We start from the raw sequence: 27243 nt of genomic DNA, 5'->3' as shown, positions 1-27243 counted from the left end.
CATTCTCTGTTCAGCATCAGATTTATATTTTCTTTTTTCCTCTTTCCTTTTTAATGGAGTTATTAAGAAATTCTCATTGTCCTTAAGTTCCAAATGCAATTAACCTTGTGACTTCATATTTCCTGGGTCTGTTGCACATATTTATGCCATTCCTCTCTGCTCCTTCTCAAGAGTGCTTCTATTTTTTATACAATGTCTTTATTTTGAGATCAAGCAAGAGTTCCCTGTTCAGTACTATCAATCCCTTACTGCACTTCTCTCTTTTTAGTGTGCTGTATCTTTGCATATAACATAGCACACACAAGCTCCTTTGGACCAATAGGGTCTTATAACCACCAGTCACAGATAACCTGAATTCTAGCAGTGTGTATATACTTCATCGTGCTTCACTACCGTAGCAATCCTAAGAGGTAATGTTTGTGACTGAGCTGAACATGAGTAGATGTTTCACCTTTAACACCATTTATTTTAAATTACTGACATTCTCAGCATCTGAACAATGTTCCCTGTTCACTTTCAAACTGACAGGAAGTTCCCGTAGTGGGGTCTTAAAATTTCAGGTATTTGCACTTCTACATGATACAAGAATCCATTTAATCTAATAGCAAGTACAGTCAATGCGTGTGTGCCATAGGAAGTTGTCCAACTAGACTTTGTTGCCTCAGGTGATTTGCCCGCCCTGAAAGATATACAAAGAGATTTTCAGTATATCTTCTTTCGGTCAAAACAAAACAAAACAAAACTTTTTTTGTGTGTGTGTTTTTTTTTTTTAAGTCTGCTCCTTGGTTGAATCAATCCTTGGCCAACACATACAAGTCACTGTCAAAAATGAGTCACAGCAATGATATCCTGTGTTGCCATGGAATTCTTGGAAAATGTGTGTCCCAACTTTCTTAAGAAAGTTCTTGGGGCACAGAATAAAAACCCTTGATACATTAATGCTATACCTCTATCAAGTATTCTGAGTAAAAATGTTGGAAGAAATTGTCCATGTAGATAGTGATATCACTTGCTAAACACACAACAAAGTAATAATATAATAAGGAAAATATCTTTGGAAATATAAAGTCAGTGATGCTTTTGTATTTTAGCAGAAGTACAAAATAAATATTTGAGAACTCCCACCTTTTTTTAATGCTGCCTTGGATTTAAAGTATTTTTTCCAACCATTTCTCAAGCATTAAATTTATTTGCTACTAGTATTCCTTCCAAATCATCTGTCTTAGTAACTTTAAAAACAACAACAACAAAAAAAAACTCTGTACAGAAATGCTGAACCATCATGCTGAAATCTACAGCTCCATTAACCATGATAAAATCATTATCATTCTTTTTTTTCTTTCTGTGTAATATAGTGTTTGTATAAATGCTTGTTGCAACTGGAAAGTATATTGTGCTGTCTAGCAGATGACGTTTTAAGTTATGCAACACATAAAGATTAGACTAGAGAAAATCTTATTGTGATTTCACAGCCAGTTTCACTGTAAACAATTCTCTGAACTGCCCACTTTCTATGTGACATCTGTTCTCATAGGACGTTCTGGTAGCTTTTTTTTATTTATTTCAAAGTATTGAAGGGACAAATGTTACGCCTAAATATATTCTCTACAATAAACAAGTACCTTTAGCAAGCTATTGGCTGAATCAGTCAATTCCATCTCAACAATATGTTAGTGAAAACATCTTATCCTCACAAGCTGATTTCAGGCCATTAAGACAGACCTTTTGCTTTGCAGTGCAGATATTCATTACGTTTCCCTCTGGTCATTTGTCTTCATTCAGAGCAGCACTCAACCATCTCTGGTCCTTATTACTGTTAACAAGACTGTGGTCTACCTTAATATAGTGTCAAATGAAATCAGAAAGAGTCATGTGGATGATAACAAGAGAAAATGCATCAGTGTGTGCAACATTATCATGTAGATGAGAAATATAAATGAGGGATGAAATGCAATTTAAGGGAACACTCAGATGGAAAACAAATGTGCCATTGCAGACAAACAATTTCTGAAGCAGCTGCATAGTAATCAAGAGAGAGAAAAAAAAAAAAAAAAAGAAAAGAAAAAAAAAGTGAGAAACATGTCATTTCACTTGTAATTCTTGTTACGGGATTGAAAATCAGAAGAAATCTGAGTTATTAAGCAATAAGAAAATATCAGATATTTTCAGTAAAAGTGGTTCTGTTATAATGAAATCCTTATCTTTCACTGACAAGACCAGCATCATATAACATACTGTGTTAACTGTATGAGCATCATAAAAGGTTCTGTTTTAAAACTGTTAATTTGCTAAAGAGACTAAGAGTTAATTTGCTAAAGAGGCTAGAGTAGGCCTAAAAGCTTTCTAGATCGTTTTGACACCTCTGTTTTTCTTGTTAATGCTGGCACTGATATTCAGTGATTATTGTAGGAGCTGACCATATTTACAAAACGTAGATACTTTTCCTCTTTAGAGACCACATCTGAATTGCATTTGAATATCTCATATATGTTCAAGATATTCAGTTCTTGGAAAGATGCAACAAAACATCTAAACACAAGGCCACTGGAAGCATCTTTAAAATCTCTAGTCACTGTGACCAAAGAGGAAAACTTTTCTTGAAGATGCTGTCTCATAGAAGTACCAGCTGCTGTTTTTATCCTCTGAAGCAGCTCGTGTCAGTCATTGAGGAGTCAGGATCCTAGACTAAACTAACTCCCTTCGGCATTATAAAGTCCATATATTAAATTTGTCCCCAATACTGATCATGGTGAACATATCCATTGCTTCTTCTGGCAATACAGTCTTTTTTTACTATGAATACTTGGCTTCCAACCTTTCATAATGGAAGATAACGTAACTACTGAGGCCTAAGGGTATGAATGGAAGAAGATAGTTTTGCCTTTTACAGCACTGAACTTCATAAATTCAAAAATGCACACCTAAGGAAGTATGCTAATTTGACTAAATATTCCTCCCTTCAGTAAAGAACCAACTTTTATCAGTATCTCAGATTTGCTTCTCAGCTCACGTATACCAGAACTCATGCGGTCTGTGCACAGCTAAAAAGTGCTTTGTCACTTTGCAGCAGCAGATGGACTTGAGGAATCGAAGGACATGCTGAGATCAGACCAGATGCAGGCATGTTTTAGAAACATTTGTCATTTTCATTTTTCACTGAAATACATTTAAGATTAAAAATGTCCACAAGACAAGAAACATCTTCATTAAAGATGGATGCCTATATGCACTCCTTCATTTCTGTATACCTTACTCTCTTCTGCATTAGCCACAGGGGAGTTAATACAATGCTCAATGTGAACTCTGCAAGAAAATGCATAAGGAGCTAGTAGCCTAGAAATTATTAATTTCTTATTGGAATAGTAGTCACATATCTGTACAGGGAGATGACTGCAGACATAGAACTGGAAATAACAGTTGATGTTACCCAGACTCAGAATACCTCAATCCACCATCTGGGTCAAATTACAACTAGCACCCAACTAGCAAGAGAGACTAGTTCTAGCCACAGCGACCACAAACTGAGCTTTTGTGAGTAAGCAACATTGTCCAGTGGATGATATACCTATATTTATTTCCGTGAAAACCTATACCTATTTTCCAGGAAAACCTGGCTTTATCCAGGAAAACATCCAGACACCATTTTGGAGACCTTCTCCAAAAGAAGCTCTCAAAAAAAATAAAAAATCCAGACACTGTTTTGTAGAGGTTCCCCCCACACACACCCTTCTGAAGAAATATATTCCCAGGTTAACTATTTATATTTACAGTTTTGAACCCAAGATGAAAATACATAAATCAGATCTAATCTGCTACACTGCTAACTGCTAAATTAATCTGCTTCTTCTATATACGTACATGCTATTTTAGATTCCCTGACCAATTAATTTTATTGATGACTCATCCCAGTTTTGGCATTGGATCTACATGCCTTGACTATCTTGGCCTATTCCATTCTCCAGGGAGAGAATAAAAGCATCGACCTGACATAGTCAGTGAGATTTCTATCCCACTACCCTTGTAATCTCTCCAAATCAGGGACAAGCTCATGTAGGACAGCATGCTCTGATTCTGTCAGCATTTACACTGAAGGCAAAAATGGAGCTGGCTCTGATGACTTTGATCAAAAATGGTGCAAGGACACTAATGTATAAAACTTTGTTTCTATTACTTAAAACAAACAAACAAACAAAACCACACACTTATTTTAAAACCTTAAACTAAGTTATTACCAGAAATCTGAACACCCTTTTTCTTTCCAAATTAGATTACAGACCTTATAGTAATAATAGTAATAATTTTATAGATGAAAAAACACATATGACTGACCTTCAAATCAGCCCTCAGCCTGACAAACTAGATCAATGTATTATCCAGGCCTGTATTTCTCATTCTGTTTCAACAGCCAAATAGAATTTGTTTGTTATTACAAATAAGAATTCTCAGATAACAACAGAAAATAAATACATGCAACTAGTTTCCAATGTACCTGTTCTCAAAATTCTCTTTGCTTTTTGAAAGAATTGCAAGTTTACAAGCTGTTTGCATGAGTAATAGCTTCTTTGCTCAAAGGCACACTACAGTATTCATAATAAAGTGACATTTGTTATTAGATGGAGAGCTGATTTTTTTTTAACATCAGTCAATCATGTAAACAGTTATTTGGACTTTACAGGCTTCATATGTAGAAATCAACTGTTTATGATGTTTCCTTGAATGCTCAGAGTTGATGTTAGTTACAGATTGACCATTAGGTTCTCTGTGGGGGAAACTCACAGGAGATCTCAGATAACAGGGGGTCTCAGCTTCAAGAAAACTGTAAACCAGCGACAGAAACTCCTGGCCAGAGACTCTTAACTGAGCTGCAAAACAAGCACCTGAGTGATTTGCCACTGCTTGGTGAAGCCCATCTTTGTTCTAATGTGTTAAAAAGAGTCTTGACTAGAAGTTTCTCTTGATTTGTCTTTATGGATATAAAATGATTGAGAATTTGTAAAACGAAATTATCTTAAACTACGTGTTCAGATGGTGGGGATTCTAGCAAATGAAATTAATTTAAACCCAGAGTACTACAAAGCCATAAATATCATTGAGATTAGGTTGTTGTGAAGACAGGTAAGGGGTGGAGGGTCTCTGAAGTCATTCAGATGCCTTAATACACTTGCATTCATTGTCACGAAATGTCAGATAGATACAGTCCTTTGTTGAAGTACTTAAGTTTGGGGAGAGAACACATACTGCAAGCAGGTGTCCTTAGGCAACCAGTAATTAGTTCCCATAAGAACACTGTACCCATGGGATGTAGTTAGGATTAGTTAATACACTGCACTTTGAAGATGTAAAAAGATTCCAAAGAGCTAATTGGTACTAGATTATAGGATTTCTGTATTACTATTTTCAACTATTTCACTCTAAATATAAAGTGATAAACAGATATTCATGCCAATTTGTTTTTTTTTTTAACAACTATTTAATTATCTCATCTATTACATGAAAACATAAAATAAAAGATTTGATCAAAAATGTCTCTTGCATATAAGGAAATAATAGCTTGTTTTCAGTGTTTAAAGGCCCCTGAAAATCTGTTCATTTTCCTCTCCCCACCCCCCACTCCCACTTTATTTATTCCCTGAAAAAAAAAAAAAAAAAAAAGATAAAATTTGAGGTCTGTATAAAATAACAGAATTATTAGAAATAACTTATGTTTTCTTCCCTGATTATAGTGTGAGATTCACTGAAAGAAAACCAAACCAAAACAAGATTTTGTTGGCTTTTTGGTAGCAGAGCAAAAGAATTGAAATTTAAGCAGCAAGCATTTTTCCCCTTCAAAAGCTCAAGCTTAACATGAAATTGATAATAGAAAAACAAGCTGAAGAACAGTTACTTGGAAATTTTTTCTACACAGGTAATGCCACACAGGGACAGGTTGCTCACCTGGAGGTATTCTCAGCAAGACAAAGCCAGGGCTAACCTGACCAAGCTCTAGTACTAGTCCCACCATCCCACCTCAAGGAGGGGCCTGGACTTGATGATTCCCAGAGGTTCCTTGCAAACAGTAGATCTGTGATTCAGTGACCTCCTACTGCAATGCTGAAATTATGCAAGAATCATCCAACCAGAGTTTATAGGGTGTTAGTAAAAAAAGTTTAAATAATTTACAGCCCCCAAAATATAGGATAAAACAAAATAAACAAACAAAAATGGAAGAAAAAAAAAAAAAGAAAGAGAGAGAGGGGATTCAAGTAAGGAAACATATGCAGTCCTCAACCTTCTTTACAATTTCAGTATTTCCATTGAATTATACATACTTAATGGGAAAAGGAGACCCATACCTTTTTTTTTCCTTACAAGTCACCTTAAAAGAAGTGGGATATATTTACTTTATCACAGCAAAACTCTCCAAAGATTGAATATTTCAAAAAGGCTCCCCGCATCAACTGTAATTTCCTTTTCAAAAATAATCATGTAATTTTATAATCTGTGTGGTATATTTGATGTAGTACAATTCTTTTAAGGATATTATCCTTTGGGGATTTTCCTGCCTAGAATTTCAACTTCAAGCCTTTAAATTATAACAAGAACTTTTCTTTTACTTCTGCCATTACTGCACCCTTTATATTAAGACATTCTGTTCAATTTTTTAAGCTGACAGGGTTTGTAACTGGTTGGACAGCCTGCCTGTTCTGCAAGTAAAATTTTAATAGATATTAAATTCTTCTTTAATAGTTGTGTCAATGTTGTACTCCCAGCGGCCAAGAAACCGATACTTAACTCTGTCAACCTGAGAGCACACCTTAATGCAGACTTGCTAGAGAGAACCCTTGCATGAAATTCAGCTTTCTTCCCTTATAGGCACATGTGCAACCACCTTATAAGAATGTTCTACCTCTTTAATGAATAAATACATCATGAGTCCACTGCAGTTTCAGCTACAGCAAGGGACTCAGTTTTGGTGTGGGAAGAAGAATTGGCTCAGGATGCAATGGTTCATATTTCTAAAATCTGGAGATGTATGGTTCCGCTTGTCTAACTGGCTAATATCAAAGGCACCACATATGTAGCAATAATCCTTTTCTTGCATTGGGATTTTCCCATGTTTGTTGACTGGAATCTCAAAAAGAATACTTGAATTGTGGCAATTTCACTATAAAACAAGAAAACAGGATCTGTATTAACCAGACTCAGAATTCAATAACCATATCAATTCCCTATGTGCACAAACATGTGCCCATAAGCAATACTAATATCTCATGTTATTTCTGTGCCTATTTCTTCCATGTTGCCTTTAAATCCTTTCTCCTTCTTATACACATATCTCCTTATTATCCACATATTTTTAATTTATGTCTTCCAGTTACTGCTTGGCTGTCCATCTCATCAACATATGGTAGCTTTGATGGCTGGTGGCACAGACCTCGTATCTGGGGACTGATTAATGTACCATTTTGTAACTGGCACAATTAATTACATGCCTTAGAAGCAATTATAAAATATCATCACCTCAGAATATTCTCAACAATGAATTATCCAGATCTACTTAGTACATTTGGTCTTAAATTTATTTACTGATTATATTTTCAAAAGCTAAAATAAAGCTCAATGCTTAGTCTGGCATTATCATTCTAATCCTCCCATTCTAACCTTGAATTTGCCATCTGATTTGGAAATTTCTCTTATATTCAAAAACATGGATTCGTGAGATAGGAACACTATCAAATACTTTTTTTTTTTTTTCAAAAAGAGGAAAGGTACATTTCTACTCTTTATTTGGAATACTAGGGTCTTTATTTCAGATGCACAGTTAGAAAAGTACCCAGAATGACTGTTCTTTTCTAAGAACAAAATCTAAGGATGTTTGTAAGCTTGGAGGATATTTCTTGCTGACATTTGAATCTCTAGTTATTGTCTCACAGCTGTTCAATAACGATGCTGTGTTTTTTACATAAATGTGCAAAGTCCTTCGTGCACCTAAGCCAAGAAACAATGCAAGCTGTGCATCCGAGCTTTTCTAATTGTTCTTTCTCCTACAGTTTAGGACTTCTTGCAGATGGGTTTGTCAGAACACCTTGCTGTTTTTGTGTTTGTGGTTTGTTTTTTGTTGTTGTTGTTTTTGTTTTTAATAACAATTGCCTCTTCAAGCTAAGCAAACCCTAGAGAAAAATAAAGCTGCAGTGAATACAGATGCAACATTAATTAAAATACACTAAATATGAATATGAATATAAATATGAAACTCTAAATATGAATACTTTACAAAAAAAATTTAAATGTATTGACATGTCAAGCAGCCAGGCATTATTTTGAAAATCAAGTTTTATTTCCCTGAAAATTCAAATCTGCATTAGGATATATTGAGCTGAAATGCTACGCATTGAATTAATTCAAGGGTTTTTTTGTGTGCAACTATGCATTACTGCTCTGGTACCCAGCTGCCCTTTGGGTAGATTACAGAATTTGTATAACTATATAATCTAATGGGTGATTTCTAGTCTCTAAAATACTACAATACAAAGTATTAGTAGTAGTCTTGTGAGAGAGATTTCCTAATTAGGCAGCCAAGTTAATCATTAAAGATGTGCTAGCTTTTATGCTGCTATCTGTCTCATGTCTGTAAGCAAACCAAAGGAAACAATGTCAACAATAGATATGCTTTGTTATGTTATGTTCCTTCAAAGAATTCTAAAGCATTTGTATATAAGAACTGGTTAGAGAAACTTATGTGAGCTCTCCTGTAGAAAAAATAAAAAATAAAAAATGAAGTTAATAAAAACATAGTTTTAGTATGATTTCAGTAAATAAATGAAAATAACTAGGTCTACTACTATATTTAACCCTGGAGACATCTGTGATTGTTGTCCTCAAGCGACTAGCACTGCTAAGCTGTAATGTTTGAATTAATCCTGTCTCAGAGGTGAGGTCTGGAGGTAGATATAGAGATTTTATTAATCCCCCCCGAGAACTGATTTTACTATGCTAATATTTGTTCTTTTTTCTCCATATCATGCTGTCTCTACCTAAAATAAATATCGTCTAAAACAGAAGCAATGATAGAGATGATAGGTTTGGTTCATTTTTATGTAGTTAATTACTTCTCCAGTTTGCATTCTGTTTCCCTTTTTCCTTTACAAATTCCCAGACCAAGAAAATAAAGTGTTATTGCCAAAGGAAAAGGAGAAACAGAAAAGGGAGCCGTGACAAAAGAGACGGGGGAAGAAAGTCTTCATTCATCTGCATTTGGAACAATTTCAGTGCTAAAAAACAAGTGCCTTGCTAATAGATAATACCAACCTTTTAACCCTGTATAGCATTTTGTCCCAAAGAAAAGCAAAAGATCATGCAAAGCTACAATAACATTAATTATCAAACTTTGGGGATCATTTCACCAAAGCAATTGATTTCACTTCACCACTGCAGCCACCTCTATTTAGAAACATATCAGCTGTTTAGTAGCGCAATAGTAAAACACGATGAGTTATTACCTCAACATTTCCTAGGGAATAAGCTTTCAGTCTTACACTATAAGACAGGTAAAACCCACCTGTTTTCCTTTTTGTAACTCAGTTCATACGATCTCCAGTATACCTACAGGAAATGTAGTATAAAAAGAAGGGAACCCAGCTGAACATTTCATAGTTTAAGATAATTAAATAGCTGAAGTTTGACTGTGAACTCTAGAATGCACAGGTACCTGGAATGCCCCATCTTACTGTCACTGTGTACCTGAAGAGACAGCATTGTCTGTTGATGTTGATGCCCTTCAGACACTATTCCTGCACTAGTGATTAGCAAATAATTTTGGCTTTTTCCAAAACTGATGAAAAATCTAGAATTGTAATTACCACTCAGCAAGCAGCTCAGCAATTTTCTTCTCACCATGTTGCTGGTTTTGGAAAGTTATATAAAGATCACACAGAAATGGAATTAACCTTTCCTTTTAACCAATTTATTCCCTCTTATGCAGATTATCTGTCTTGTATTTCCATGATCAAATATTCAGATTTTGCTTTAAGACTTATATTTCCTGAGAAACTGTAATGCCAGGTACTAGAATTTTTGTCATGAGAATGGGTTCTGGCAGGGCAATGCAGCAAGGGAAATTCATTCAAGCAAACATACTACATAGAAAAGCATAAAAATGTGTAATATACCCAGCTGGACAATACTGGAGCCTCAATTGCTGAGTAGCAGCTGCCATTCTGATTGGAGCACTCATTAAAAGCTGCCAACTTTCATGTAATAAGTCAGAAATGGCTGGCTCTAGCAACATAATAGAACAGATATTGCCAAATAATAAGGATGCAAAGCCCAGACTGCTGTCGATACTTTAAAACTCCTACATCTCACACAGATCTGTTTTGAACTGCATTGCATTTGAAGTATGTTAGCCCATAAGCCTGCCTAACTTCCCTTGCCTTGTCAGGGGAGAAAGCTCTAATAACATGCAGGTGTGAAACACAGAATTTCACCTACTTGTAACCAATCAGTCAGAATTTTGAATAGGTTTACAAATATTGAAATAGATTCCTGGATCCCAAAATCTCAGGCCAGTTAGGTACATTTTGGCATGTAAGTCTGACTAGAAGCACTCAGTGACTGTTCAGGTGACAGCACTTCGCTGAATATGAACTGGCACTGGTTTTGGCAACAATAGCCTGAGGTTTTATTTTTCCCCCCTAAATCAAGACTCTCCTAAAAAGCATAAATCACAATGTAATTAAATCTTTATCTGGTATGTATGAGAAAGTGAAAACATGGAAATGCCTTTGATAAGGAAAAGGTTTCTAGCACAGCCAATGTAATGTGAAATAATATTTGAGAGTGTGAGCAACCTTATGCCTTATGGAAGGTTTGTTTTTTTTTTTTTTTTTTCTTTTCAGTTGTTGTGATGCAGCTGTTTTTCAAAGGGCAATTTTTGAATGATTTTTTTTTTTTTCTTCCAAACCCTGGAATGTAATACCACCTTCAGAGATTAATAACTTTTCACCCTCTTTCTTGAAAAATAAGAAAATTATACTGATACATAGGGTAGATACCTAGTGTTAAAAAAGGAAATCAGCAAAAATGACAGATAATTTTTATTTTTTTTCTGATGATAACAGGTTTTCATATACTAGCTGATTCCTCGTATATATAGAACATACTTCAGAAATGATAATAATGTGGTCATTCTTATAAGTAGAAATCTTAATTTGTAAAAAAGTAGGACAAACTAGTGACAGACTCACTGAAAGTATTGGTTATGTCTCTGTAAAACACTTCAGTTACCATCTTATTTTAGACAGTCAGAAGAGTCCAATTGACTTTGATCTAAGAAGTTGTCATTAAAGAGATCTGAAAGCATGATGAAGTACAGAGAAATCAATTTTTGAAACCTCGCCAAACTTCACCTTGAGTACTTGGGACACACAGCAGAATAATTTATTGGCATAAAAGAAAGAGAGAAGATAAATTATCTCAATCCCTCTAGATATGATAGGATTTTTCTCATTATTTGTTCTGTTACCCAGTTTGAAAACATGACTATTTTGCTCACTGTACTTTTATTCAGTTCTTTTCCAGTAAATAGATAAAATGGGCTCAGCATCTCCACCATTGCATTATCACTTTTCCCCATTTACAGATATTGTATTTAGAAAATAATTGCTTCATTATGATGCTGCACCTTCCCTCATTTTATGCATTTTTTTTCGAGATACGAATTATAAGGAAATATATACTGAATATATGTATATATATATATACTGATTATAAGGAAATATACACTGAAGCATCCTTAGGCATAAGTTTCTTTCACAAAGAGAACGATATCTTTCCAAGGAAAAAGAAGCAATTAAGTGCCATCTTTCAAAAGAAAACATCTTCTGATCCAGAATATTCCTTCATGTTGTAATTAATCCAGGTGGCACTCAAATCATTAAAAAAAATCAACCACATATTACTTCTACCAATCACCCTTTATTAAGGATGGGAGAAGTTACAGTTTGATACAAATACAATAGTCAAAGGACAGAAGAGAGAGACTGAAAGGCATTTTGGACAACAGTAACCAAAATTCCATAATTTCTTGATAATTATGGAGCTGGTACCAAGATTTCCACAAAAGAAAAAAAAAAAAAAAAACCTCCTTGTCTAGCTTGGCCTGATTTTAAGTAACTGCCATCATCAAAGTGAGAACGCATAAGAGAAAAATGGAAGGCTCAAAGGCACTTAGCATCTTAGCTAAAGAAAGTCAACAGAAGAGAGGATACACAGAGCACATTGCCATGTTCCCTCAAATCAGCCTTGTGGCTGGAACATAAAAGAAGTGTAGAAGTGAACATTTTTACACAGGTATCACCAACATTTTGCAGAATTTTCACTTTGTGTAGCTGACTACAATTCCCTAAAAAAAATTTGATCTGTATCTACCACCTCCCTGCTCTTTATATCTAGTTGTATCTACCCGCTCCTACAAAAAAGCCCATACTTGTATTCCTAGTGTTAAATCATCTAAAGAATTTGTGCATCCAGGAAGGCAGAAGCGAGATTGACTGTACAAAGAGATCTTTTGTACCTCTCACCACTGCTTGTCAGCCACAGCTAGCAAAAAGATGAACAGTCTCTAATTTATCATTGTCCTTCAAAATGATTAATTTTCCCTCCCAATTTTACAAGTTTCATGGGGCTTTGAGAAAGAAAAGCCATATGTTGAGTTCCCATGTCCTCCACAAAAATTGAAAATTAGGCCTGAAACCCAGACACTTACTGTCCCAGGATCATGGTTTGTGGAACATATTATAAGACCGGTTCACTATTTCTCAGTTTCTTTTCTCACCTTTTTCTTAATTTCACATGGTACTTTGCTAGGCTTTCAGTCAGCATTTTCCCCCTTCTTTCAGAGTTTGGGAAAAGGGGGTAAAGTTAATTAAGAAAATACTCAGTTACCATGATTTATTTTATTAAGGTTTAGATAGGCAATTTGCAACTAGTGCTACTGTTATGAATTTTATTCTGCTTTACCTCTTACTGAACTATTCTAATTACTTCAGTGTATAAACCAGCTTTTAGATTAATAATATACCAGAGCAAGACAACAGTGACTATTAAAAAATGAGTAATTTGTTCATTTGGTTTAGTATTATATATTACCTGGCTACTATGGATTTTTTTTAACTGTTCAATTTTTTGCTACCAAGACCATAGTCTGATAAATCACCCCCGCCCCCCTTCCAAGAAATGAGTTTATGATCCAATTAATGTAACTGGTTCTTACCAGCAAAAAAAAAAAAAAGAAAAAACCTTCACCAAAATAATAACAATTCATTGAAATTAAAACTTTAGAATACCCACAAAATTCTGTCCTTTCTAAGTTCAAAACAGTAAAAATACAGCTAAGTATACAAGGTCTATTAAAACAGACATTTCTCCTGAAAAACTGCTGTTTTATTCCTTCTGTCTATTTGCCATATATAACTACTAAAATCTGAGGTAGGCCTAGAGCAAAACCACTTTGATTGTACTTTAATACTCCTCAGAGAGATTTTATCAAACAAAACTCTTTATTCAGTTTCATCTTCTTTCCTTACAAATCAATAATAGAGTTGACAGTATCCAAAGTACAGGATTGGAAATTATTTCGCAAAAATATGCCTCTGAATCGGCCCTCAACATTTCTTTCAAGACATTGCTCTTTCACTTCAAGTACTGTATTCCTCCACTTCCAGGGCTGTGGCTTCCCACTCAATACATCTCTTGCCATAGAAAGTATTCTTCTACATCTTCATTTGAACAAGATTTCTGTTCATGTTACAGAATGATTAATGTCCTTATGGATTTAGAGCTATCTTTTCTGACAATTAGTGATTTGTAGACTACATGTTGAGCCTAATGATTTTGATGTCTTCATTTTCCTGTTAGAGTCTGATTCTCAGTTTCAGACTGGCTGTGTAAACCTTACTGAAGAAGCTCTAAAACTGTAGGCAAGCTGAGCTGAACCTCTCACTCTTCACTCATCACCAGTTCACCCTAGGATGCTGTTAAATAGCTGGATGAATTGTGCTATTTATCTAAGTAACTGGAAATGATAATATTTAGTTTAGACATAAATGAATATTTGCATTTCTAATTTAAAATTAGAAATTATTCTCTATTCTTTTGGCCTTCAAATACATTTGTCTTCAATTGGCAGTCTGTTATACTTCTCATGTATTTCTTCCTTTAGCAACTATCCTCTCATTACTTCATTGGTTTGAATTCAGTAGCCTGTTTTTTAGCTGCAGCAAGCAAATGTAAGAGTGTTTTGCATGCTAATCCTGACAAAATCTGCTATTACTTCTTTTTGCTGTTTATTAGAAATGGCTAGTGGGATTTCAAAGATCTCACCTTGGAGAAAAAGGAGCTTATATCCTTGTTCCCCTGTTCGGTTCTCTTTCCAGTCCATACAAGTTAAAGATAGGCCTTTAAAATTAACTGCAAGCAAGGCACAAAAAAAATAGCACTTCCAGAATGAGCAATACATTAAAAGAAAAGTAAATCTATGAAGGCTGCAAAGAGATGAAACACATGAAATGACATGCCGGGATGCATAAATAAGCTTGCTATACCTTCCCCTAAATTGTCTAGTTTGTATGCATTTTGTTGTCCTATTTATGGGGTGCAGTTAAATCTCAGTATGCCCTATAGCATGCTGACTGCAAAACAAGATCCAAACCTACATAAACAGGATTCTTTCACAATAAAAGAAAAAGCATCAGAAATCCTATTCTTCTTCATACTTGGTCTACATAAGCTGCTAGCAGAATGGGATGATGCTCAAACAGAAGGCAATATTTTAAAATACAAAGAGGTGAACCTAATCAAACAGTGAGAATTACTCTATCCCACTTCTACAAAACCCTGCTCTCCAAAAACAATCTAAAACTCTCTAGCACCTCACTGTAGTTGCTCTGAACCGGAGAAATTAATTGTCCACAGCTGACTCCCTGCTAGCCTGAAAGCTTCTGTCCCAAGAGCAGATAGCTGTGGGTATTGCTTCTTGTCACAAACTTCTTCTGCGACCTTCTAATGACAGTTGATACACCTGTAATCTGAAAGGCAAAAGTATAATTAAAGCAGAGGAAGCAGAGATGTGTCTTTGATCATATTAATCTGTGACTTGGTCAAACCAAGCTCACAGAAATCTCACCCTTTATCCTGAATAAAGGGAAAAGTTCACCTCTAAATCACATTTTGACCCTTCACAAGCCACTCAACACATCAAGGGATTTAATATACTGTCCAGGAGACAATAAACTTGAATCTTCTCAAAAACAAAATCCTTAAAAATGCTTCCTTCCTTCTTCTCTTTTTTCTTTTCCTTTTCAGTTTCTTTCCACTTTTCCTGACCCAGATTGAACAGTCTAATTCTTTCTTATATCTGCTGAGACTCAAGCAAGTAATTGAAGTATATTTCCAACACAGTAGATATCCCCATTTGTCCACTTGTCTTGAATTCCCTCTTGGACATTGTGTTTGCTTCCAGAGACCTTCCTGTTCCCGTGTCCCCCCCTTCCTTACCCCAGCTCCCCAGTAAAGGTTGTAGTGAAGCTGTAGCGGGAACTCAGTGGAAAATTGTTGTAGGTAGTCTGGCATATACAAGCCTTTTGCAGGCAAAAGCTCTCTGCATTTCTCCTGTGGACCCTGCGAGCTCTGCTAACCCCAAGAAAAAGAAACCTAGGCATACCTGGGTTTAGAAACAGGTAAGTGGTGCTTTTTCACCCAGTTGCACCAAAGTACCAGTTTCACTGCATGCCCAGAGATGCATGTATAGGAACTTGAGTAACTGTAAGACCTATGCCTTAATGGTTATTGGGCTAACAGTTTTGACGAACTAAATCAGTTGCCTATAGCCCACCTTGACTTAAGACCAGCCCAAACGTCCCACTTTTTTGAGTTGCATGTACCAGCTTAAGCAGGACTGAGCCATTTCTTTCTACTTCAGTCTCCCTACCCAGACACAGATGTTTCAGTGGTAGAGTAAATCTCTTTCATAATAAACCTACAGATTTTCATGAATAATTACTCATTCTCATATATCTTTAATCAGTGGATAGTCATTCTTTCATTAACTAGTATTGCTAAAAATTATGTACTGAATGTATACACCGTTAAAAAAGATGGAAAAACCTTCCCTTTGTGTTTGTTTGGAAGTACATTGCCCAGTTTCAAAACATTGTCTTTTCCCATTCAACCTTGAAGGAAGTTAGAAGCTGTTGGTAGTCATGGCAATAAAAGCACTTGAGTGGTAGGAATAAGAAAGTAGTAGGTTCCATCTGAAATTACTCTGTTAGGATATGCTCCTAGGAAGATTTATATATCACGTAAAGATTGATAGTACTTAGTTTTGGTGTAGTTGAATGTTTTGAAAAATCAGTCAGTATGATAAATGTCAGTTTCTTATTATCTGATATTATGTTACTTAGATGTCTGTTTGCCAGAATACACCAGTGACTGATTCACTAAATGTCTTTTTTAAAGTTAGTCTGGTAAAATACATATGAAAGAAACTAAATATATTTTTTTCCTTTGAGAGTATAGTAGAAAAGTATATCAATATGAAAATAGTAACCGATGGCTAATTTTTTACTGCATTTGTTTTGCATTACTCTACATGTAATTAAGAGTAAAGTTGTTTTTAAAAGCAAAAAGGAATAAAATTGTTAATTCAGAAAGTCCTATAGGCTTTTAATAAAGCCACCTTTGAGCTTTAAAAATAGGGATGGCTTGCATCACTATGTATGCAACTGTCCTGCCTTATTGTCAGTACATTTAATTTAAAAGAATTCACATGTGATCAGATACCCATAGCTATTTTCTGGCTTGGAACATATCCATGAAGTTTTATTGTAGAAATGTTACTGTTTCAGTTTTCACTAAAACAGTTAATGTGTGCATGAGAATATGCAGACAAGAAACATGTTTCTCTTTCCAAGTGTAGACTTCCTCTGGCAGATCCAATCCTACAGTTCCTTATAAATAAAATCTTAGTAACAGAGGTGACTCAGAAAAAAAGGAAAAGGGAAAGGGAAAGGGAAAGGGAAAGGGAAAGGGAAAGGGAAAGGGAAAGGGAAAGGGAAAGGGAAAGGGAAAGGGAAAGGGAAAGGAAAAAAAGGAAAAGGAAAAAAGGAAAAGGAAAAAAGGAAAAGGAAAAAGGAAATGGAAAAGGAAAAAAGGAAAAGGAAAAGGAAAAGGAAAAGGAAAAGGAAAAGGAAAAGGAAAAGGAAAAGGAAAAAAGGAAAAGGAAAAGGAAAATGAAAAGGAAAAGGAAAAGGAAAAGGAAAAGGAAAAGGAAAAAGAGAAAAAAAAAGAAAAAGAAAAAAAAGAAAACAAATAAAAAAACCTCGTGTACCAGATACACCTAAACAATTCCTTACAGATTCCCTTCTTCCCTAGCATACTCTTAACTATCCTATGTTTGTAATGGAGATGATACAGGCTTCCCAGAAACATCCACTTCAATACTTAACAATCCCTATTTTTGGAAAGGAGATTCTTTTCAGAATTCTAACCAACATTTTTTCATGCTGTAGTTGAAGCCCTTTCCTGTTTTCCCTTACGTAACAATGAATATGGAGATTAATGTATTCTCCTCCTTTGCAGAAATCTTTGTCTGAAAACTTACTGTGTCTTCTCAAGGTGCATCCACTGAACAAAAAATAGTAAATCGATCTCAGGTTATGTGTTTATCCCACCCATCAGCTCACCTGGTATAACTCCCCTGTTCTTTGCCCCCTGTAGATGTGAAGGAAAGTGCATGAAGCCATTTTAAGCCACAAGGAGCGGGTCCCCACATAGAAGACTTCAAATGATATTTTGTATTACAAGCGGGGCAGGTGTTAAGTGTAATCTCATGGCTTTCAAGAGGCAGCTGACAGGGAATAGTTCTATTGGCTTCCGTACAGCAGCCATAAATTATTGCTTTTTAAACAAAACAACCTAGGGTTTGTAATCTTTCCTCCAAGACCTTGTTTTCTAATCTACCCTTTTCCTCTAATCTCTTTTTCCTTTCTCCAACTCTAAAAATTTCCTTTCTTTATTGCAGTCTAGTACCCACACCTGAAGATAACACTGAAACTTCTGTAAAGCTTGTACTGAAAAGTATTAACTATATACTACCATTCGATACGCATTATAGTTTGCCTTTTCCTTCCTTTTTACAACAGAATGACAGATGATCAAAGGTCTGGAGCACCTCTCCTATGGATAGACAGGGTTGTTCAGCCTGGAGAAGAGAAGGCTCGAGGGAGTTTCAGTACTTTTGTGGCCACTTTTGTGGCCTTTCAGTACTTAAAGGGGACTTATGAAAAAGTTGGAGAGTGACTTTTTACATGGGCAGATAGTGATAGCACAAGGGGAAACAGTTTTAAACTAAAAGAGGGAATATTTAGATTAGACACTAGCAGGAAATTCTTCACTCAGAGGGAAGCACTAGAACAAGTTGCCCTGAGAAGCTGTGGATGCCCCATCCCTGGAAGTGTTCGAGGTCAGACTGGATGGGGCTTTGGGCAACTGGGTCTAGTGGGTGGCATCCTTGCCCATGACGGGGGGGTGGAACCAGGTGATCTTTAAGTTCCCTCCCAGCTCAAGCCATTCTACAATTCTACAAAACTATCGCCAAGCCAGGCATGCCCCATCTTCTACTTGTGCAGTCAATTATTCCTATCTTGAATAGCATGATGCTTTGCACTTGTCTTCATTGAATTACCTTCAGTATTTTTCAGATTTGTTTTCCTACTTGTCCAGATCATTATGAATTCAACTTTTGTCTTCCAATTTGCTTGCAGCCCCTCCCAGTTCGGAGTCAAGCAGTGAATGCTCTTTAGAGTGCTTAGCAATTACATATCCCATGCAGTGCTCAGTGCTGCATATTTGGCACAACAGGGTTTGAAGACTCATCTTGCTGCTACTAGATATGGTCCTAATTATATTATGGAGCAGATAGAATGAAAAGCCAAAGAATATAATAATCATGAAAATAACACTACCTTCTAATTCCAAGGAATGGTAGCATGGTCACACTTGAAAACAGGCTTCGTATTGAAAAAACAATTGTGTGCATTTTTGCCTTGAAACAGGGCATTTAAATCTCTGACTTTCACGAGAGGGACCAGCAATGGCATGCTGTGAAATTTTTGGCTCTGCTTTAATGTATTTGCTCTTATTTACAGTGTCATTACAATACTTAGACAATAAAAGTAATACATTTAATGAACATGATGTCATTGCCGGTTTTCAAATTGCAAAATTAATTAGTTTTTGCAAAAAGAGGGATCTTGCCTAAATATGAGACAAAAATCTGTTTTCAGATACCAGTGAATAAAGGACAAACAGGTGTTATGAACAGAAGCACTATGCTTCATAGTATTTGTGTTCATTGACACGCTGTCAGGATCATTTTTCAAACTATTTTGAAGAAAAAGTTTGAGAAGCTGACAGTAACTTTTAGGGCAAGTAGAACTGAAAATACTAGTAGTAGCATTTAGGAATTTCTTTCTTTCTTTCTTTCTTTCTTTCTTTCTTTCTTTCTTTCTTTCTTTCTTTCTTTCTTTCTTTCTTTCTTTCTTTCTTTCCTTCTTTCCTTCTTTCCTTCTTTCCTTCTTTCCTTCTTTCCTTCTTTCCTTCTTCTTTCCTTCTTTCCTTCTTTCCTTCTTTCCTTCTTTCTTTCTTTCTTTCTTTTTCTTTCTTTCTTTCTTTCTTTCTTTCTTTCTTTCTTTTTCTTTCTTTCTTTCTTTCTTTCTTTCTTTCTTTCTTTATTTCCCTCCCTCCCTCCTTTCCTTTCCTTCCTTTCCTTCCTTCCATAACCTCTTCAGAAGACAAAAAGAAGCAGGGTCCCAATGGCTGCTGAATGTACATACACTGTTTATCAGATGTTATTGCTCCTTCAGGCAACATTATTTTGCATTAGTATTTTTACTATATTTTACAAGTATTTTTAATTAACGGCCTGGTATTACCTTAGAAATGGTTACTGTTGCATTTGTAGCATTGGAAAAAATGCATTTTTTGATCTAAGAACTTTGTATCAGACTTTTGGAATAGTGTGTGGGGGTGAGGCGTACCACACACAAAACATAATAATTGTAATGTCTTCAGAGATATGAATAAATAAATAAAAATAAAAAGAGGAAAAGACACAGGGAAAGTTCTGAAGACAAATGTTGAAAGTGGTAAAACTTAACCTCTACTAGTTCTTCTTACTCACCTTTTACATGGAAAAAAAAAAAAAAAAGACTATTGGTGAATATTTCTGTATATTTTGAACACACTGGTTTTGAAGCACTGGAGAAAAATAATGAAAGATGACTTCTTGGTTCCCTGTCCATGATGGCCCAAGGGCAAAACTAAAGTTCTGTGTAAAGGCTAAAATAAAGACATTGAAGCTGACATTAAAGGCAGATATAGGAATATCCTCACAAATTTCACTACACTTCGCTCAAATCTGTCTGCATTTCCCTCCAAGGACAAAAGTCAACCACTATAAAACTCTAGAGACAGAAAACTCTGGAAAATTGCCTGGTTTCATTTGGCTGAAATCCAGTTATTTTAACTCAGAGAGCAGGCAGGCTGAAATTCAGGGGCCATCTTCAAAGTCGAACCATTTAAAAGTAATGCTTAACTTTACGATTAGGGAAAAGAAATGAAATGAAATGAAATTCTGTCCTTCCGTCCAGTTGATATTGAGTCATAGTTCTCAAGAGTATTTAAAAAATAAATTAAAAAAAAAAAAACACAACTAAGACACCTTTGTAATATATTTTTAATGTCAGTAATACATAATAACTTATGATCATGTAAGAATTAAAAAACATAAGCAGTGCATGGGTATTAGTTGACCATTACCATTTCATATAGTTCAACCAGTGAATGGGAAGGACACAAACAACCTTGTTCTTTGTCATGTGCATTTTCACTTCCTTTCTTGGTCACAAGCAGTAATGAATATTCCTCCCAGGTATAACTGTGATGGAAAACACTTCAAATTTTATTTGTATTTGAATGTTTATTTTTATTTCTCTAGTGATTAACACTGATATATATATATATACATTTTATTTTATTTTTAACAACAATATTGTGAAATTGGAATGAAGAGGAATATGAAACCAGGTCTTGAAATCATAGTGTCTCTATACATTCATTCATATTTCCCTAACGTATGTTCATTTTTTCATTTAACTTTTTTATAATGGTAGGTTCTTGATACAGGCAAGCTCATTTCTCTTTTACTGCAGGAACATGTTAGTGAGTAGTTTTACTTCATTTGGTTTAAAAGGTAATAACTAATGCTCACTCTAAGGATTTTATTTATGCAGCTTATTCTGTCTACTGCAATGTCTTCTTCCTAAGGGTTTATCAGATTTTCAAGACAAATGATTAATTGTTGAGTGTAATGATTCTTCTCCAACACTGAAAAATTCATGGGTTAATGTAGTCACGTTAAGCAGGTAATCCATGAATATGTCACCTGAGGTATCCACATCAGTTACTATTCTAATTACACGTATTTCCTTGCCAATGGCTGGCCTGTTCATAGCAAAGCTATCAGCAAGGCTAAAAGATTTATTGTTGGTCTATTCTAAAATAGCTTCATTTAGAGAAGAGTTCACAATAGTGACTGAAGAATTAATTAGAATGATTGTACAGCATATCATACATATGTACAACGTATTGTATAACAGGACAAAATATTCAGAAGACATTTCCTGTTTTTCAAAATTCATGCAGCTTAAAGTACAGTCATTAATGGCACATTCTCTTGGTACGACACCATACTGTTCTTAGGTGGGATTCATGTATTCAACAAACACATTAGATGTAAAACATAAGCAAAATCTGTCAAGTGTTTAAAGTCATGCTTCAGGCTTTTGTGAACCAAATATTGTTCTTAGAGGCTTGCCTTGCAACAGTCTATGCATATTGTCTATAGTGTACACTAGTCATCTTCTAGGTATATATTATGACCTTTGAAGTAAGTAGAACAAGAAAACTATACAATCCTGCTCAGAACTTAGGGTAACAAAAAAATATTTTTCCCAAAAATGACCAGAACCTCTCTTCTTGCCATTGCAGTGGTCACAACTCTTGCTCATGTTCCAGTGTCCTCACAAAGGGAAGATGAGACCTTCTTCTCTTCCACCTCCTCATGACTTGTATCACATCTATGCAAAGTGCTATTATTTATGTGCACTCGGTCTTTAAATTCTTCCTGTATTCTAAAGCATTGCTCCAGTTCTTACAAACATACCTATCTACAGTTTTTGTTCAATAATATTGGCTTAGAGAATGAAAACATTAAGAGATCATTGATCATATTAAACACCAACCCTATATATGCTAACATGAGAATTGTGTAAAATAACAGGATAAATATACTTTTTTTTTGGAGGTGGGGGTGCGTGTGCGTAGTTCCTTTTTTTTTTTCTTTTGACATGAAACTTGTAGTTCTTACAGACTTTTTAGTTCTAGCAAGAAATAGTCTTGTTTGACTGGCAGGAACAACGTTTCTTTACTTATTGCAACCAGACAAGGACAGTATATAAGAGAAGATTTTCACCAGCATTAATGTCAGCCCAGGAGCTAATTCCTGTTGAATGTTAAAAGAAGATGGACATCCAAATGCCATTTTGTGTTACAGAAAATATCTCCATTAATACTCTTATCTGAAGTGGATAATCTCCTTCTCTCTGCCTAGACCTGCGTGCCTGTATGTGTGTAAGCATGAAAATATAGATACTAACTTAAATTCAGTCTTAATATGTTATGAAGCAGAAAGTGAGTTGAATCCATATTAGTGAATTAACATGAGATAAGTCTCTGGCCACTGGGTGTCAATACTGATACATGTTACATCAAGGAAGAAGAATTTAACAGGCAACAAAAACAAATATTTCTAAGTAGACAGCAGAATATTTAGTATGACTGGGAAATTTTTCTTACTGCTTCCCTCCTACACAAATGTGCACATACAGGAATTAAGCAGATATAAATATACCCATTTCTCCTGTACTCATTCAATATGTTTGTGATACAATTTGATTGTGGAATTTGGTGCTTACCCAAATTCATTGTTTCAGCTGTGTAGAAAATCACATTTAATTCACAGGAAAATTTTCATTATGAGGACAAAAGCTTTATTTTTTGGGGGTGGGGAGTGGGGAGGGTGGAGGAGTACTTGAAGTCTTTGCAAAAATCTGTGAAGGAGTATCAACTAAATATGTGTATTTTTCAGCTCTTTAGCACTCATATTCCTAGTTTCTTCCAAAAGAGCTATCTAGGCCTACTGATTTCCAAGACAACAAGGAATCTTTGCTCACTGTGGTGCACATAGCTGGATTAATGTATTTGTGAAAAGATATTTCTGCAGCCCTTGCAATGGTAGTTTTTACTTTGAAACTGCTTAAGTAAAAATGGTAACTATGCTGATACAGTCTGGAACAAGTTTACAAGAAATAACTCTATACATTTCTAAACATCCTTTTTTAAGACTGTAATGACAGCAATGTTCACTGTTGTCTTTAAATACCAAAGTATTATCTTCACAACAAATTTTAAAATACTGGAGTACCAAAATTCACAAATAGGATTTTTTTTAATCTCACACAACTGTGAGGAAATATTTGTAGCCACCTTCATCCCCCCCTACAATTTAAAGGAAATTACATTTTTACTGTTAAGCAAGCAGTTATGATTAAAATGATTTGCTGCTAAATCACAAAATTGACAGCCTGAAACTGCTGCAAACTTCTAACTTCCTCTCGTTTTTCTCTCCTTTTTCTTTACCGTCATAGTTTCACAGTATATAGCAACTGTATTTAAACCCAGTCAGGATCATGTCCATGCAGATTCATGTCTACTTATAACATAATTATACTGTTCATAATGGAAACTCATAATTTAATTACGCTGAGCACTCTTTGTTCAACTTGGTACACAAACAGATACCCCACATGCCAATTATAAATACTTACCTGGAGATTATCACAAATGAGAATGATCTGGGAAGAACAGACCTTTTTGGATCCCATAAATTGCTTTTCCACCAATGAAGATTTCTCAGTAGAAACTTTAGAGCAGACACGTGATGATCAAAGGAATGTTCCATTGTTTGTCTCAAAAAAATTGAGTAATTAAGCATTCTTATTCTCCTCCCAGTCAATATCCAATCTATACTGGAAAACTGAAAATACAACCAGCTGCAATGATCACTGAGTGTAAGTCATGCATGTATGTTAAATGCAGAGAATGCTAAGCTCATTTTTTGGTCTACGTATTTATAGCATCTGAATATATGGAAAAACAGAACTGTGAATCTTTAGGCCTCTGGTACATTCACCATAAGTTTCAGAAAAGGAAGATTTAAGTTATGGAATTGCAGTGTCGGTGCTCTAAGAAGCTGATAGGGAGTCAATGTGTCCCACATTACCATCTACTTTTTCCCAATACATCTCCAATAACAGCAGAAAATTGAATTTCACCATAGTTCACGTGCAAGAGAAGGCTGTCAGAACTGTACATACAGTGCCAGCAATATTGGATTTCAAAACAACATACGACAGCTGCACTGGGATACTTTTAGCTAAACGTATGGAGCTGACAGACAAACAGTGAAGACAGTAGACTTAACAGAAGAATATAGAGATTGTATCTGGCTGTCGGCTAATGGAGGAAGAGAAACACCTGACAAAACAGAGCAGATCAAACTCCCGTCCCATCAAAGGTGCATTACTACTGATCTCAGGTGGAGGCCGACAGTTTGGTCTCAGTGTATTTTGACAATTCTAGTTTATGCTATGTGAGTACTAATCAACAGAACTCCTACGCTATGTCACTGAACTTGTCCATCACTAGGTCAGGCATGCATCTCACAGGAATTGTTAACTATAGCTGATACTGTCTGAGGGCAGTGCGGTGGAGTAGGGGCTATCTCAGGTCCTTCCATGCTGTTTTCTACTTGAGAAGGCTATTGATGCCCCACTTACGCAGTGTGATTTATTCTGTCATTGTGAAGGTCCTCCCAAGGTCATTAGCTCTGTCATTGAGAGTTAGATTATATCAATATTTTTCCAACTAAGGATTATATTACATAACACACAGCCCCATTGAATTCAGTGATATTAGGGAACTAATATTAATGCTAAATCTGTGAAGCATGGAGTATCACAAAGATATTCAGGCTACAAAACCTAACAGTAATGTTTGTCAGTTATGCAGTTCCAACATTGTGCATGAAATTGTATTTATGACTAGAACAATTCTCAGATGGGAAAAACAGATTTCTACATCCAGTGAAGGACATAAATACCTACAGACTCGGTGCTTTGATCTAACTGACTTCCACAGTCATAAATTAGGTATTCAAGCTACCTTTATGCTGCACTGGGAAAGTTGATGAGGTGGTGTGGAAACTTCAATAGAAGTAATCTTTTCTGGTTATGTGTTGCAGCAAAGACCTGATACTACTTTATTAGTTCATCAGGCACAAGCAGAAAACCATCTCCCAGCAATCTCCTACTGGTATTTGACCCATGATGGCCTGACCTCAATACACTTTTCATTACAATTAGAAGTTGATCTCGTTGATATGTCTAGGAACTACTTTAAAGGAGGAAGTAAATGTGAAATACTGCCATTAACCGTGCTTTAATTCAGGAAATGAAGTTATTTAGGAATTTTTCTCAAAAGCAATTTAAATCCATTGACTAACTGCTCGTCTATGATACCTATTTAGTCTGGGATCTTCTTAGGTTTCTAAAGGCAACAGGCACCTATGCCTCACTAAAAGTCAGTGGGATATTAGTTGCCAAGCCCTCTTATGCCTTTCAAATAACAGATTTAAATAAATCTCATTTATGTTGTTTAACGAGACACTGCTAAGCCTTTGTGCAACATTTGCAATGGCAACTTATTCTTACATGTGATTGATCATAGTAGGACTATGTGTAAGGGTAAAGGCTAATAAGAAAGTACTGGAGCCGTTTAATTTGCCCTTGTATCATAGCACTAAAATGTCCGGTATAGATCAATATGGCAAAACTGCTGTGGAATCTGTAATTTTGGAATTTTCCAATTCTGGCTATGCATTTTTCTGTAAATTCACTATTTTATTTTAGAATAAACAAGCTTAAAATCTTCTTTGAAATGTCTTGAAAAATAATTTATTCTACTTTAACAGATAATTAAGAGCCTGTAATATAGTTTAAAGAAAAAACTATTCATTAAAAACACATTCAAAATAAGATATTGCTGGAGTTCCTGCCTTGAATTAAAATGTCTCCTGACAAATAATTCTTAATCACAGTTTACTATACTGAAGAGTATTTTCCAGAGGTTTATGGTGAGTTACATTAAAAAAAAAATCATTTAAGTGAAGATTTAGCATATTCAGTATTCCATTCCACAACAGAAAAGTAAAGTAGAAAATAGCTAATTAGATGTTCGGAGACTAATTCATAAAATAATACAAAAGTTGTCTAGAGATCTTGGAGGGTGGGAGCGGTATTTTTATTCTGACAGCAAATATTTCTAAAGGCAAAAAACAGAAAACAACTAAGTAAATACACAGCTTCAAACTCCATAGCAGTTTCATCATCAAGGTGAGCAAGGGTCTAGAGCACCTCTCCTATGAAGAGCAGCTGAGAGAGCTGGGACTGTTCAGCCTGAAGGAGATTAGGGTCATAGGGGATCTTATCAAGGCATACAAATGCTTGAAGGCAGGGTGCAAAGAGGATGGAGCCGGGCTCTTCTCAGTGGTGCCCAGTGCCAGGACAAGAGGCAATGGGCACCAACTGGACCACAGGAGGTTCCATCTGACCATCAGGAAGCACTTCTTTACTGTGTAGCTGATGAAGCACCAGAACAGGTTGCCCAGAGAGGTTTTTAAGATCTCCCTCCACGGACATCTTCAAAAGCTACCTGGACACATGCCTGGGCAACCTGCTGTAGGTTTCCCTTCTTGAGCTGGGAGTTCGACCAGAGGACCTCCAGAGGTCCCTGTCAGCCTCAACCACTCTGTGGTTCTGTGATTCTCCTAAGCATTCTACCTTTATTATTGCTTTTCAGTACACAATATTTTACTTGTCTAAAGCTGCTCATCACATTGCAGTAAACATGATTATTTTCAGCTCTGTCACCTTCTCTCTCAGTTATTCCTCATACTGTTCTGTCATAATTTAGTTAAGGCCTGTTCTTGTGTGAATTAATTCAGGTCAGTCTCCTCACAGTGCTGCC

General features: G+C 35.6%; 1 long non-coding RNA gene across 13 annotated transcripts in view; it reads left to right on the top strand.

Moving 5' to 3' along the window:
- Positions 1–27243, top strand: part of LOC106039407 (uncharacterized) — an 88243-nt gene that overhangs the window by 6962 nt on the left and 54038 nt on the right. The window lies entirely within an intron of this gene.

This window comes from Anser cygnoides, chromosome 8 (genome assembly GCF_040182565.1).
Source record: "Anser cygnoides isolate HZ-2024a breed goose chromosome 8, Taihu_goose_T2T_genome, whole genome shotgun sequence".
Taxonomy (NCBI): domain Eukaryota; kingdom Metazoa; phylum Chordata; class Aves; order Anseriformes; family Anatidae; genus Anser; species Anser cygnoides.
Note: the sequence above shows the minus strand (reverse complement) of the source record. Positions and strands in the feature narration are given on the sequence as shown.